The 15,381-nt window shown below is 42.2% G+C and overlaps 1 protein-coding gene across 8 annotated transcripts in view; it reads right to left on the bottom strand.

Moving 5' to 3' along the window:
* Window positions 1–2,916, bottom strand: part of LOC104336919 (RCC1 and BTB domain-containing protein 2) — a 39,694-nt gene extending 36,778 nt beyond the window's left edge. For 5 of the 8 annotated variants that reach the window (XM_075421878.1, XM_075421884.1, XM_075421871.1 and 2 more), the window contains exon 1: window positions 2,824–2,914. The gene's annotated coding sequence lies outside the window, so the exon portion shown is untranslated. Of the gene's footprint in view, window positions 1–2,823 lie in introns of all 8 variants that reach the window. The other 3 variants (XM_075421909.1, XM_075421900.1, XM_075421856.1) reach the window with 2 other exon arrangements.
* Window positions 2,917–15,381: the final 12,465 nt, after the last annotated feature.

Here is a 15,381-nt window from a genome sequence, read left to right as displayed (position 1 = left end):
CACACCTGGCTTTCTTTTCTACATTCCTTGCTTACTTCAGTTTAGCACAGTCTTTCTGCACATCGGAGCCTTGGTCCATGTCAAGGGCTCCTGCCTACAGCTAAGAGGGCTGCACGCTGGGTCACCAAGAGAAGAGTTTCCTCAAGACAAGGTCTAGCAGAGCTCCAGCACAAACCTGCCTGCAGCTACGCTTCCCTGTAATGCTGGGCACTTGCTGGAGCACTTCCCATGAACCCAGCATGCAACACCTGGGTGGGTGGGAAGACGGTGCAATCTTTCCATGACACAAAATCAGAATATGCTTGGGTATATACATCAACCATATATATATATATATATATGCATACCTAAAAAAATATATTAATATATATACACACACACACATTTAACAGGTATTATATACCTGGAGCTGAGAATTCTGACAATTTAAACTTCATAGTTATAGCTGTCCGCATAAAAAGATACCATATGTTACAGAAGAGACAGACATACAATAGTAAATAGAATGTGTGTATGAAAGAAAAGCTAGCCCACTTCTTTGAGTAAATGACTGCGTAAGTATCCATTTGGGTATTTCTTTAACAGCCTTCTGATATTGAACTGACCAATGTTGTGGCAAGAGCAATGGATTAGACATAACACATAGAGGTTTCTCAAGTCTTAAAAAATAATTAAGAGACAAAACGCTATTCTTTGTGGTAGAAGTTTAAACATCTAATACTACATTTACCCACTGTAGTAGCCTCGTCCAAACTGCAACACATCATATGCATCCTGACGCCAAGGTTATTTTACCTCAACTTTATCACTCAGTGGTCTTAGTTCTATTCTTGTTTTTACTTACATGACTAAAGAAGCTGTAAAAAACACTTGCCTATAACTAACTTAGAACTACTTTTGTCAATTCTCGTTTTAGAACTGCGCTTTATCTCCTATGATTTTCTTTGATTATCCACCCTTTTTGTAGTCTTTATTCTTAAAATCCTTTTTGAGATGGGTAAAAGTTCTTTTCAATAGACCTCTTCTCATTTTTTTTATATAAATTCCAAAGACATTCTACCTTTGGCATAAACCAGCTTCATACCTTCTTTGCTTCTAGGGCCCTCAGGACTCCCGTACAACTAACATCACTAATTAATGCTCTTGATTTTTCAAAGTTTGCCTTTCTAAAATTGAGAATTTCAAACCTGTCTCTACTTAGTCCTCTATTTTATTTCTGTTTATTCAATTTAATTAAAAATGTGATCCAAGATCAAAAGCTGGCTAATAAACTCGCCCTCCTCAGAATTTTTCACATTACTTACCAAAGCAAGTCTAAAGTATTTCAGTGCTTACTTGGTAAGCTTACAGCAGTTGTATGTAAGAACAACTGCACCGCCACATGTCCTTCCCAAATGATGCCGTTATCTGTATCTAAGAAAGAAATCCACTTGTGACATAATTCCTGATAGTATCTCTCAGTTATATCCTTATCCAAATGCAGCTCTTGTGGTCTATGGCAGAGACCATCAAAAGTTCTTACAAATTTATTTTCTCAGAGTAATGATACACTTGACTCTTTTTATCCACACAATCTCTTCCTGCTACTTTACAGCCCGCCACATCAATCACACCCAGTGTCATTCTGTCACAGTTATTTCTCATTCCTGGGCAGTGTCAGCTCGCCTATCCCACATGCGTCAGGATCGTTATTTCTCCGTGGTTCCCTTACCCACGCCTGCTGTCACGTCCTTCACCATTAGCTCAGCCCCAATGGTTTCCGATGGTGCACAAACCCAGCTGTCCACAGACCTTCTTCGGTTCCTAACCTGGAGTAAAATCCCTTGGCTAATCATGCCCTCTCTTTCCATCCACCAGTATTAGAACTTTGATCTCCACAAGGAAATACAACGCCATCCTCCCATTTCCCACACACTAACGATCTTTGGTTTCCCAAGCATCCTTTCTCTTAGAATCACAGAATGTTCGGGGTTGGAAGGGACCTCTGTGGGTCATCTAGCCCAACCCCCCTGCCAAAGCAGGGTCACCTACAGCAGGCTGCACAGGGCTGTGTCTTCATTAAAACCACCACTGGCCATCAAGCCAAGCTAGCCTAACGCACCGCATATGAGCTTCACACCTCCCCTGCACACCTGCAGACAGAGGTCCCCAGCGCTGGAACAATTTGACAAAAGCTGCAAACCGCCCCGTTATCAGCCATTTCCATACTGGCACAGGCTGCCCAGAGAAGCTGTGGCTGCCCCCTCCCTGGCAGTGTTCAAGGCCAGGCTGGACGGGGCTTTGAGCAACCTGGTCTGGTGGCAGGTGTCCCTGCCTGTGGCAGGGGGGTTGGAACCAGATGATCTCTAAGGTCCTTTCCAATCCAAACCATTCTATGATTTCTAAACCAGGTGCCCGGGAGACATAACCCCGGGGCATGCAGCACCGCTCCGGCCCAGCATAGGCTCAAGGGGCGACAGCGGCCTTCCCCAACCCGCCCTCCCCGCCATGCGCAGGAGCGGGGCGGCCGAAAGCCGGCCTGTGAGGGGATCCGCCGCGCCCTGCCACCGCAGGGCCCCTCGCCTCGCCGCGCCTCACGCAGGCGCCCGGCCCGGCCCGCCCCGCCGCCCGGCCGCAGCCAACGACGCCGGCCGCTGGGCGGGAAGGGCAGGGGCGCACCGCCCTCCCGCCCCTCCCGGCCCCTTCCCCCGCCGGCGGAGCCCGGCGTCCCGGGCTAAGCCGCCGCAGCCGTGCCGCTCTCCTGGGCGGGGAGGCGCGCCGGGCGCTGCCCGCGGACAGGGCGGGCAGGCGGGCAGGCGGCCGTCCCCCTCCTCCGTCGCTTACCTTCCCCGCGAGCGGCGGCGGCGGCTCCTCCTCCCCGCGGCGAGGCGAGGGGAGATGCCGCAGCGCTCCCGCGCCTCCTCGGCCGCGGCGGGAGGGGCAGGAGGGGGGGGGGAGGGAAGGGGGCTGGCACCTCCCAGGGATCCACCTACTGCGGCGGGGGCCGGCCCTCGGGGCGGCGCGGCCTGCTGCGGGCTGCCTGCCGGGGAGCGCTGCCCTCCCGCCGGGCGGAGCGGGAAAGAGCCCGGGGAAGCGCTGCTGGGCTCCTCTCTGCCAGGGCCCTCGGGTGTGGTGCTGTGGCCGCCCTGAGAAGGCTTGGATGCTCAGAGCGAGCGCGGTGTCGAGGGGGATGATGCCCTTTTCCACCAAGCCCTTTCCACCAACATTTGTGTTTGCCATCCAGAGGGACCTGGACAAGCTCTGGAAGTGGGCCCATGTGAGCCTCACGAGGTTCAACAAGGCCAAGTGCAAGGTCCTGCCCCTGGGTCAGGGCAACCCCCACTATCAATACAGGCTGAGGGATGAGGGCATTGGGAGCAGCCCTGACGAGTAGCACTTGGGGGTACTGGTGGATGGAAAGCTGGACATGTTGCAACAATGTGCGCTCACAGCCCAGAAGGCCAACCGTATCCTGGGCTGCATCAAGAGAAGCGTGGCCAGCAGGCTGAGGGAGGGGATTCTGCCTCTCTGCTCCGCTTTGGTCAGACCCCACCTGGAGTCCTGCGTCCAGCTCTGGAGCCCTCAGCACAGGAAACACATGGAGCTGTTGGAGCACGTCCAGGGGAGACCACAAAAATGATCAGAGGGCTGGAGCACCTCTCCTGTGAGGAAAGGCTGAGAGAGTTGGGGCTGTTCAGCCTGGAGAAGAGAAGGCTGCAGAGAGACTTTATAGCAGCCTTTCAGTACCTGAAGGAGCCTATAGGAAAGGTGGGGAAAATATTTTCAGCAGGGCTTGTTGCAATAGGACAAGGAGCGATGACTTTATACTAAGGGAGGATAGGTTTAGACTGGACAGAAGGAAGAAATTTTTTGCCATGAAGGTGGTGAAACACTGGCCCAGGTTGCCCAGAGAGGTGGTAGATGCCCCACCCCTGGAAACATTCAAGGCCAGGCTGGACGGGGCTCTGAGCAACCTGGTCTAGTTGAGGATGTCCCTGCTCACTGCAGGGGGGTTGGGCTAGATGACCTCTAAAGGTCCCTTCCAGCCCAAAGCCTTCTGTGATTCTATGATTCTAAGTGCTCCTGAGGACAATAGACTTGAAAAGTTTTCCTAAAAGCAACAATCTGGCTCTTTTGCTTGGTCACTTCTCTTACCTTGAGCATGGTTATACCCTGCTGTCTTGCTGTGGTACATGTTCAGAGACCTTTGCTGTGGTACCCAGTCATATTGTTAGGTTATTGCTCTGGAAACCTTGTTCAGAAGGAGAAAGTTTGCTCCGGGGGTAAGGAACTAACTTTCTGTCAAAAACTGTATTCCTTTATCACCTAGGGGAGGTCTCAGTTGTTCTTGTAGGAATGACAGCCTCATAAAGATGTGTTGATACTTCAAAGATTGATGTACTTGGATACAAGACTTTGGATGTCCAAAAATGAGATTTGTATAAAGTAGCAAGAACTTGTCCTCCTAGTTACCAAAGGAGTAGAGACAATATGTTCTCCATACTCGCTGCGTTGTATGGCAGCCTCGTGATACACTACGTGTGCCTTGCGTCCTGTTCTTCACATATACAATGCATGAAGTGCCTGTATCGCTGTACCGACTGCCAATGCTCTTTCCTAATGTTGTGCCCTAATGCATGCATGTTCTCTGGCGCTGACTGTAGCGTTCTGTGGAGTCACTATAGCCTTTCAGTTTGTCACCTATTTTTTACACTTCAGAATGCATTCAGCTTCCTATGCACTCATCCTGAATGCGTGATAATCTGCAAAGGGTATATGTTTTCTGTTTTGTTGGCTCAGTCACTTTCATTCTTCCAAGATAAAATGGATAGCATTATTTGCTAGGATTGACGTCTTCATTCGAAAGAGATACCCATAATGATTTGTGTAGGGTGTAAGGTAGAAGATAACAAATTTTGGGGGCACTGGGCTCCATAAGGACTATGTGTGGTGCCTGATAGTTTTGTTTTCTCTTTATGTAGAATAAAATGATCACTCTATAACACGAAACAACATATAGTCTGTTACCATGTTCGCTTCTCAGTTTTCTGTTTTCTTGAATGCAGTTCAGGGGGAAGAAACTTGCTGGATCTCAGATACATGTGTAAATATAATAATACACCTGATAATTTCCATCAAGCAGACAACGGTAACAAGACCCAGTGGCAGTTGAAGCTATTCATTTTCAGACTGGCAGCAAAGCAAAGAGTAATTGTCCCCTAAAACCAGTTTCATCTTGGGCTGAGAGCTGTTTATAGATTCTTCAAGTGCATATTTTACAACAGTATTGGATATTTTTCTAAAAGTTATGCTCTATTTAACTCAAGGAAGTGATGTGCCCTGTGTTAGGCTGAAAGTCACACTTAGAGTCAGTGGGACAGATGGTGTATTTGACCTGCTGAAACAAAGTTTAATACAGTGAAGTCCTTAAATCGAAGCAATGAAAGTAGTTCTACAAGCAGAGAAACTGCATTCTGGAATACGTAGCTTAAGGATTGAGGTCAGCGAACACCAGCTGAAAGTGTAATGCCAGAGAATGTAGAAAAAGGCTAGTGTCATTCCTCAATGTACAAAGAGAGGAATCAACAGTAGTTAAAAGGTAATTGGCCTCCAGTAATTAACATTTTAAACCAACTAGTGGGACACTGCATATAATGCTATTATACATTTTGATAGAGAATTTGAAAATGGGATAGGCTGCATGAAGAAGATCAATGGTTTGAAAATAAGAGATAGTTAAACAGATTATTTGTTTAGTTTATTAAAAATGGTTTAAAGGTGATTACAGTTTACAGGTTCCTTACAATGAGAAAATGCTAGGTACTAAGTGGCATTTAAATTTAATGGGAAAAGCTGTAACAAGAAGCAATGGAGAGAAATTAAAGCCACAGGAATTCAGATCAGAAATGGAGCACAAATTTCTGACAGTGAAAGTGGGAAGTGGTCTCCATTTTTTATGCCTTCAAGTAAAAAGCTGATCCAGTTATTCCTGCCTTTCTTTACATGCCAGTTGTTCTACACCTGTCTCATTTTTTTCCTTTCATTTGAGCTGTCTCCACTTTGTTTTTCTTCTTTTCTAAATGTAATGCCAGATTTAGAACTCAACAGCACTGAATGGAAGGGAATATGTGCCTCTCCCATCTTAGAAACACTCTTATGAGTGTGTACTAGGATTGTATTTTCCTTCTTTTCCGCTAGCAATATATTGCTGGCCGCTGCAGTTTAAGCTTCCTGTCTCTTTCCTAATTGACTTTTCATTTGAATTTCTGCATTTCCCCTTGGTCTTCAAAATAACTTGATTGAAGTTGACCTATTTTCCTTTAATGATTAACTGATGTTTGTTTTATTTTAATTTTGGCATTATTTTGTACACTGTAAAGATGTAATTAGACATTAAATGAGAATGTAACAGGAATCATAAACAGTTGTAAATCAGTGAACTGACTTACCGGTCCAAGCACCAAAGTTCTCCACTCAGGATGTTGCTTCTCTTCAGAACTATGTCTTCAGTCTGAAGTTGTGTATTATTTTTTCAACATCTAAGCACCAATTCAGCACACGAGCGGTGTATCAGGATGCACGTTCTCCAAGCAGGGTCTGCTTGCCTTCAGAGAACGTGCATTCCACAAGCCCTCCAGGACTCACTGGGCAGATCCGCAGGCCGGCCTGAGCCATGGTAAAGGAGCTCCAGAGTGCAGTGGTCTGGATTCTCCCGTGTGGGAGGCTGACGATACCTGCCAGGTGCCTTTGGACGTCATGCTCCTCTGTGACTACAAAACTAGAAGCAGCATAGAGTGTGGCCATGTTCTTCTCCAGGACTATAAAGACAAGTAAGGGCTCAGCCCATGTAGTTCAGGCAGGGAGAGATTTTGCATCCAAACACTTGGCTTGTAGCAGCAGTCAGTCTGCTACACCTTGGTGTCATCATGATAACACAAGGGGAAGGATGGAGGGTAAGTTTTAAAAGTAAGATTACTAGTAAGGGTCAGAGGAAGCCAAAGAGGGGAAACAGAGGGCGGAGCAGATTTTTTTAGAGACTTAGTTGGTATAAGTGGACGGATTTGGAGGTAGCAGTCTTTTTCTCAAAAACATTTAATAAAATTATTATCTGCAACATCTAAATGGTAGCTGTGTATTTTTTGAAGCATCATCTCTTCTCACATGCAAACTGTCCTCCCACAGTAGCTTCCAGAGCCCCTGTCATCTGGAACTCATAGTAATCTGATGCTCAAAATCAGCTACAGAATTCTGGCCGGAGCACATCAAAACACGTTGTCTTGAATGCTGCCCCTACCATCCATCCAGCTCCATCAAATATGGTTACAAAGAGGCTGAACTCACATTCGTTACCAGATCTCCCTGAAGTATGTGAAGCACTGGGAAGGGTTTCTGTAATTCCCGGATGACAAGAAAGCTTTGGACTGACATACCATTTGAGGGCTTCCTATAAAAATATGGACTTTCGCAGTTGCAATTTCTGTACTTGACTCTAACTACTGCATTGCCGGACAGAGGCGGCAGAGGTACAGCTTTACTTTGCTAAACTCAGTTGCAAAATAAAGGTGCCGAGTAAACTTTTTGTTGTGTTGTTCCTTAGAGAGTCTTTCAGCAGGAAGGCAGAAAGCTAGGGCTCCTTTCAGGTCAAAATAAAGCCAGCTTCTGACCTCAGTAGCAGGGTTCCCATTAGCTGTGTTGTGGTTTGGGGGGATGGCTTTTCAGTGAGGAACATCAGGGGAAACTGGTGGTGTCTTCAGAGTTATTAGACAGCACAAGAGGACCATTTTAGCCTTAGTGGAAGCAAAATAATGCAAGTGGAAGGCAACTGTAAACTGGCAAGTTCTGTCAACAGATACAAGACGGAAGGAAGTTTAGGAGATTTAGGGCTGGATTTCTATACAGTTGTTAGAATTGAAGCAAGACAGAGCAAATTGAAGAAGGGGGAAGTTGCCAGGAATCAGATACTTAACAAGAGTTGTTGTATTCTGTTGGAAAAAGGTCCAAAAAAGCAATTAAACATTTTAATGTGCTCTGGGGTTGCTTACATTCCTGGCAATAAAAAGCATCTTAGCAGATAAAGGCCAAGAAGCCTCAGTTATGCTGGTGGATCTATGAATTTTCAGATTCAAGAAGTCTGGTTTAGTGTTCTGACCACATCCCTGCTTCATTTCAAGGGAAGACCTGGGCATGAAGTACCTTATAGTTGCTGTGGATCAATACATCAAGTCATTTTGCTGTAACAAAATGGTTTACTGGGGTTAAGTAGCTTTGTCTTGACTGTTTTGCCTTTTGTTTTTTCTTCTCAAGTTGACCAATGTCCAAACATTCCTGAAAATTCTAATTACATGATCTTAGTGCTGCACTCCTTTGTTCCTTGCTACTTGCATTGTTAATCTATACTTTAGTAATACCCACCTACCATAAACTAAAATAAAATTGGCAAAAACATTAGTAGTGTAAAATTAGTAGTGCTAGCCTGTCCTCAGTTATTTTTGCTACTAACCTTCTATTTGACACATGTATATGATTTGATGGCTACGCCAGTCAAGTACAGAGGAGAGGAGACTTTTCCACAGCTTCTGGATGATATGTAGGACATTTCACATGAGAATGTGTTTCATTATAGGCACTCAGAGCCGTGGATCTTACTCAAATAATAAAAAGGAAAAATTCGTTGCCATATCTGGTGGCAACTTTGTTCATAGTAGTTAGCAATGGTTCTCTATCCAAATGAATGTATTTAATAAACCTCTGTAAAGTCTATCATGGGTCTACTTCTTTCCAGTATTTTCATTAATGAGCTGGGTGATACTCATTACATTTTTGATTGATAGGAAGCTGGGAAGGACTGGCAGCACAGTGGAAGGCAGTCTAATTTTAGCTAGGACAGTAGCATCATGTCACTGCAAAACAGGTGAACATCATACTAGCACATTTAAAAAGAGTATCTTGAGATGGAAAAGAAACGTTACCCTCTTCTTGGTTCTGAGAAAGCTTCAAAGGATGATTATATACAGTTATGGGAGCTCCAGCAATTTGTGGAACAGTTACAGAAAGTTGTGTTTCAAGAAAGTTGTAAAGCATCTAGGTGGTTCAAGGAAAGTTAAACTTAGCAAACAATTAAAACAGCTGGGGAAGGACTAAAGGAATAGACTTCTTAGACTGAAGAAGAAAGGACTGAGGGAAAAGGACATTTTGAAGAATGTCATACGCTATTGCAAAGAGGAAGGGGAAAATTTTTTACCTGCATGATCAGGTGAAAAATTGAAGTAAATTGATTCAGCTTTGGCAATGGGAAAACTGCTCTTACAGTAATGATAAGGAAGTTTGGAACAGATTACCTGGTGAGGTTGTATATCAGAAATAAAATAATTTTGTTGATCCTAATTCAGGTTCTGGAAGTCGATCAGATGACCTGTTGAGGTCCTTTCCACTTTTAGGATTCTATCATTAGTTCCATTTACTGTTCAGGGAATTACAAAATATTTGCAATAAAAGTGGTACAACCTGTAGTTAAAATGGGAACAAATAACAGTTTTCAGTCAAAGCAAAATGTCTTTCATGTAAATGTTGATTAATAAAAAGATTACTTCACAATAACCTAGTTATTCAAAATACTCAAGCAGTTCTAGTGACTGAATTCCCTTTAAAAATCCATTGAACTTCACTGTTCTTTTTTTTTGGGATGGAAGGTTTTAAGAGTGGAATAACAGACTACGAGTTAGTCTTCACACAGCTGATAGAGCAACAGGTCTAGAAAGAATCGTATATTTTGTTTCTGTATTCAGTAACGTCTTATAGACTGGTTCTGGCAAATCTTTGTTTATACCAAAATGTTGTTTTTGTTGCAGTTTTCTGACACCAGCCATTATATTTACAAAAAATCAGGTTTTTCGTAGTCTTGATAAGTCATGGCTATGGAAATAGAATTCTTCATGATTTTTGTTTTGAGTAAACATCTCAGTAGATAATCCCTGGCTCCTCTTCCCCTTGAGTACAGCTCTTCTGACATCTTCAGTAGTATTGTTTTTCAGTCTGATTAATCTTTTTTGAATTTTTCAAGATGTACTACCAGAAATAATGTTTCACTGTCAGTCTCAGTGAGAGAAGGAGCAGGGCTTCACTACCTGCATGATTACATCGCTTAGATACCACATATGAAAAATTTGCTTTAAATAATTTTTTAATATTTGAAGTTCAAACTTTAATGAATGTCCATGTAACTTCTGAACGCAGTTTTCTTTTGAGGTTACTTCATGCTATGTACAAAGAAGAAAACAGGACAGAAACTAGAGCCATGACTATTGCCACTTTCTAGAAGTACTGTTTTTTAATTCCTTAAAAAGATGCTGTTTCTAGCACCACAGACATTCTTTTTCCCACAAGAAATGTTGCAGACAGGAAACATTTTGGGTAGCGTAACAACATTTCCCAATAAACATTTTATCACAGCTTGATAACCCATTTCCTGTTGGTAGGATTTGTTTTAACTCTGGTTATTTCGTTGTCTTTCTTGCTATAATTAATGTAGATGCATGATCTGTCTGTGTGCTCATCCTGTCAAACAAAGGTTTCAGCAAGTCAGACGTTTAGTTATAATGTGGTGTAAGGTTTTATGTTGGTCGTTTCCCTTCATTTAAACTTGGCCTTGAGCAATAAATGAAATAGCAATACCCAGGCAGAATTCTGGGAACTGGGAATTCCCGGAAGGGTGGAGTTCAGTGTTTCAATTAGAGCATTGTCTGCTGTGGTCTCAGTGATTTCAGTAAGCTTCTAAAATAGCTTTAGATTAGAAGGTGGGACTTCATGGAGGATCTAATTGTTCAATGCAAACTTGGACTTGAATTGTCCTGGGAAGGGTGGCAGAAGAAACTTGGCACATTCTAAAGAACTTTAAAGCATTGTCCTAGCAAACTAATATTAAAATGAGACTGTATTCAAGAATTTTACTCTATCAAAATGTCACATTTTCAGTCAACAGAGCCACTTTTGCCGGTTTTGGAGTTACCTGCTTACTTTAGTGGTGAGAGACAGGCAGTATCACGTACATACAGCTGATTCTGGTTCTCATTCACACAAAAATCGGACCATATTTGATGATACCTCTACTAAATAGTAGATGGCCAGGACACAGCCTCTGGCCCTGAAGCCTAGAGGCATAGCCTAGCTCATGTCCGTGTTATTTAGTTTACGTTATGTTATTTTGGTTTTATGTTACGTATTTCCCTTAAGATCAGACTGGCCAATCTATGCAACATAGCTCTTGGCCCTGGCGCAACTCTGTGCTGTTTAACATCCTGTGGCCTTCAGACATAACAGTTATTTATGTCTGTGGGGGTTTTTTTCAGTTCATTGTGTTTGAAAGTGACTGTTTATTACCTTTTGTTTAAAAGTTTCAACTCCACAGTTTTCTTCCCCACAATTTTTCAAGAAAAGTAGAAATAAGGCATGTTACTGAAAGCATGTAGTGTTTGGGGGTGCAAAGCCTGCTGAGATAGCATGGAAGGAGTCTGTAGGGAGCAGACTTCGAGCAGCGTTGTCCATGGAGCCCGCTGGAAGCAGCGCTTGGTGTCCCCCCTGAACTTCCCGAAGTCTGCCGGGAAGTGAGCTAACAAACAGTCTGGATGTTCAGAGGTCAAGTGCTCAGTCTGTGCCTCCAGGTATGATGAGTTTATGAAGTGGAACTAAGGCTTTGCCCTAAGTTTGATTTCTCTTGGAAAGGCCCGAGGAAAGAAGAATCTGGAGGTCAAGGCTTTAGGCAAAGGCCTATATGCATAAGGCTAAATTTGAAAAAAATATGATTATTGGTGTATTGTGGGTAGGTATACTTTGCGTGCATGTCCTGAAGATACCCAAGGAAACAGAATATGAAACAGAGTGAAAGGTGTGTGGGTTTGTTTGGTTATTTTTTTAAATTAGGCTGGAAGAGTGAGAATAAAGTATTCTTGCAAAGAGCTGATCCAAGTCATGCAACCCAGTGCTGACTGCATAAGCTATTCAGGCGTCTGAAAGAAGGTGACATTGATGTAATCATCTATGTTACTCACTGAGGATGTGTGTAAAAATTTGAAGTGTTTGTGGAACAGGAAAATGAACTTGCACTCTTGATTTATAATTCCAAAATAAACCAAAATTCATTACACTGAATCCAGTAATGGCAAGGATAAAGTAGATTGATTTTCCATTATTGGACTCTAGCAACAAATTATAAGGAAGGCAGTGTGAAAGCTATATATGGATGGTGTATCATATCCCTTATTATCATCTGCTTTCTATAGAGCAGACATCTTAGAGAAATTTCCTTTGAGCCTAATGAATAAAGCAGTTTTAAGGTTCTATACTAAAAACGTAAAAATTATGGTAGCATATTTGTGATGAGGTGTAAATTTTTCACTAAATTGCCTTTAGTTCTGTAACTGTGTTGTTAAGAGACAAGGTAATTGCTAATTTTAAGCAAAAGCTTTAGCATTGATCTTAGCTTTCTGGCAAGGAATATATGCAATAACCTTGTAACAGATCATGACATTGATATCTCAGGTTTTGTGGGATTTATATTACTTGACATAAATGGCTTAAAAACAGTGTGCATTTTTTTTTCACTGACAGTAATTTTCAAGTCTCTCTATGGGCTGTTGAAAAGCTGAATAAAATCAAGCAATTTCTTTGGAATATATGTAAAAAACAATATAGCTGATGGAACCATGCTATTTTATCAGAAGCCAAGAGCAATATTGTATTATTTATGATTGCTATCAAAATGTGAACTTGTAAACCTAATTGTCGGAAGAATATAAAACCTTTTTTTTACTTCACAGCATTAGTCCTAAGAGTTCAAACAAAAAGAGGTTTTCCTCTTGCAATTCAACCCGCAGAACTTCCTGTTACAAGATTCTGCAAGCGCCGTAAGTTTGCATGAACAAGTCAAGGGGGAGCGATCAACTGAGGTTGCTCATCAGAGTCTCCAGCTCAGGAAGTCTCTGAGCTACAAATGTTTGAGGGTTAGGATAATATTTAAAGGAAATTTCATATTTACTTACCCCTTGCTTTTCTAACACTCCCTGCCAGGGAACAGATTTCATTAGTGGTGGGGAGAAAGCACTTGCTTTGGTAAAACTTTGGCCTGACCCCTTATGGTCCTTTTTCCATTCTGTGTCCTTATGTAGAGGATGTTTAATTGTGCGTCTAGCTTTTGAGATAACACTGATATGCACTTTTTACTTCCTGTGAGGAAATGCTCAATGCTTTCTGGGATTGGGGTTTTTTTTGTGTTTGGTTTTTAACGGAAACATTGTTGTTATTTGTTGATGTGGGGACCGTTCTCTGTTAAGGTCAGAGGGACTGAAGATTTTGAACTAGTGTAGAGAATGTGATGCAAGACTAGCTGGGAAGCTGGGCATGCCCAAACCCACACTGAATCTAACAATGAGCGTGTTTTATATGTACTATACTAAAACATAACAGAAATGAGTAGCTTAAAAAAGGAAGCATATAATGTATTCTGTATAAATGTAAATTATTGTATTACCATTACAAATGTTGTAGTATTACAGTGTATACACATTATAGAGTATGTACACCATATATAGATGTTGATACACTTAAAATACTACACTAATCTGTGATATATCAGCTCTAAAGATGACTTACAGAGTGCCATACATGAGAGAAACAGAGGGTCATATTTGTTAAGCAACAATGTCAAAAGATAAAGCAAGAATATGAAGTGAACGTGAATCAATTAAGCAACAAGTCTGGGTCTACTTGAGGAAGTGAACATCCCTAAAGCATCTGTCTTTATTATCAACCTTAAAGTTTTTTTTTCCTGGTTTCTTCATAGCCTGATTAACCTGCTTTTTGAGAACAAGTGAACAGGCACAGAAGACTTACCTGCTCTGTTACCTTTCTAATTTTGTATACCTTAAGCATATGCCTTGTTGTGCAATTTCTGTTTATGCTTCAGAATCTTAATATATCCAGTGCGTTCTTACTTATGTTAAAATATTTTCATCCTATCCATCAATGACTTTAAAATATTTAATTAGTTCCAGTAGTCCAATGTTAGCAGATGGCTGTTGAGTCAATGTCTCTGTAGAGTATTTAGCACTCTTTGGAGAAAATATGACATAGAAATATAATTGGTTATTTGCTTTTAAACTCCTGTTGTGTTTTCCCCAAAGTGGTGTGTAACTATTAGTTCTCATAATATATGGAGAAAGGAAAATAAACAAGTTGCTTGGGGGAAAAAGCTGGACCTATAAACTGGAGTTCCTCAGACCAGCCACAGACAATTTGTGTTCTCAGTTTCATTTGAAATATTTCTGAAACCCTCAATCTTTTCCAGTGACAAGGGTCTCTGGACTACCACAAGGTTTTCAGTGTTCTATTTTGTAGACTGGGGAGTAGCTCACACTGCATTTCACAGCTTTTTCATATGTTTCTGTAACTGCAAGTCATGGTGTGTGACAGTTCATCTATCACACTGTCAGTTTCTCTTCCAGTGGAAAAATGAAGATGACTCTAAAAAGCGTGATGGAAGCTCTGCCATTCAGGGAAGTGTTTGCGACTGGGAGAGAAGTTGGAAGAATAAAGAAGCCTTGCCAAAATGCTCATTTTGTCCTAATTATAGTGTCAAAACCCTTTAATGTAAGTAAAATTAATAAAATTAATTGACTGGAGTTGTAGATATGAATTCTGCTTTAAAGATTACAAATGGAATAGAATAGTTCATCTGAAATTCTTGATTTGCATGAAAAGCGAATTCCATTTTTTAATTCCACTTTTAACTTGTTTGTCTTTCAGGGCTATGGTTTTTCTCTTTCATTACTGCTACACATTTTGTACACCACATGTTCCTTTTGTACACCACAGTATTCCTTTCCTCTTTTTCCCCCAGCCCCCTTCCTCTCAAGTGTTCTATGTCTTCCGTGAAAGGAATCGGGTGCTGCCAGCAAAGCCCAGTGTCATGAGGCAGAGCTGTGTGCCTTTCTCCCACTCCAGGGATGGGATGGAGGTTTGGGACCTGATCTTCCACTTTCCTGCGTCTCACAGATGGGGTGAAATTGCTTCATTCCAGTCTTGCCTGTAGTCTAGTCATTAAACACCCAAAGCAGGGCTCCAACCACTCTAATACAAAAAACTTAAAAACAATAGATGCAAAATCCAGGAAGCACTTCTGATACGTAGATCACATTCTTCAGCAGAGTGCCTAGCCCAGACCTGTAATTAAGCACCAAGACAGAGTTACTATTTCAGATGTTGCTCCTCCTTGTTGCTTCCTCTTGATTTGCGCATCATGCGTAAACATGCTGTATGGTATAAACCTCAGGTTTGGGGCTCACAGCTCTCCTGAGTCAATGTTCAGGGAATACAGATAGCTTCCAAACAATGGTCAGTTCCACTTCTTTC

Source organism: Opisthocomus hoazin, chromosome 1 (genome assembly GCF_030867145.1).
Source record: "Opisthocomus hoazin isolate bOpiHoa1 chromosome 1, bOpiHoa1.hap1, whole genome shotgun sequence".
Classification (NCBI taxonomy): Eukaryota; Metazoa; Chordata; class Aves; order Opisthocomiformes; family Opisthocomidae; genus Opisthocomus; species Opisthocomus hoazin.
This window is presented reverse-complemented; position numbering and strand designations above follow the sequence as displayed.